Genomic DNA, 547 nt, shown 5'->3' on the forward strand with positions numbered 1-547 from the left:
CACTCGTCAATTTGAAGACGCGTTATTGTACCCGGATTTGCCCGTCTTATCGTGTATAGGTAGGAAGGCAATTCTCCAAAACTTCCCTCAGGAGTTCCCATATCGATCTGTCTTGCAAACCTTAGCGTCTTGTATGACTTCCAATAATCCATCTGTTGGCACCAATATAAAAATAAGTCAGCCGTAACTATATATAAGTCAAATGAAAACTCAGCCGTATCGTAATGATAACTCAGCCGTAAATATATATAAGTCAGCCGACACATAAATGAAAACTCAGCCGTATCATAATGATAACTCAGCCGTAAAGGAAATAAAACTAAATGAAACTCAGCCGTATCGTATTGAGAACTCAGCCGAAAATAAATAAACTCAGCCGTATCGTAACGAAAACTCAGCAGTGACTGAAATATAAATCAGCCGTGACATTGCAATTACCTTTATGCCAAAATGCTTACTGATGATTATTCCAACACTTTTAGGTTTAACTAACGGACCAATGTCACCAAGAAAGTCCCTGTAAAGAGGTCCCAAAACATCAGGTGTA

The sequence above is a fragment of the Capsella rubella genome, unplaced genomic scaffold, assembly GCF_000375325.1.
Source record: "Capsella rubella cultivar Monte Gargano unplaced genomic scaffold, Caprub1_0 scaffold_3, whole genome shotgun sequence".
In the NCBI taxonomy this organism is placed as follows: domain Eukaryota; kingdom Viridiplantae; phylum Streptophyta; class Magnoliopsida; order Brassicales; family Brassicaceae; genus Capsella; species Capsella rubella.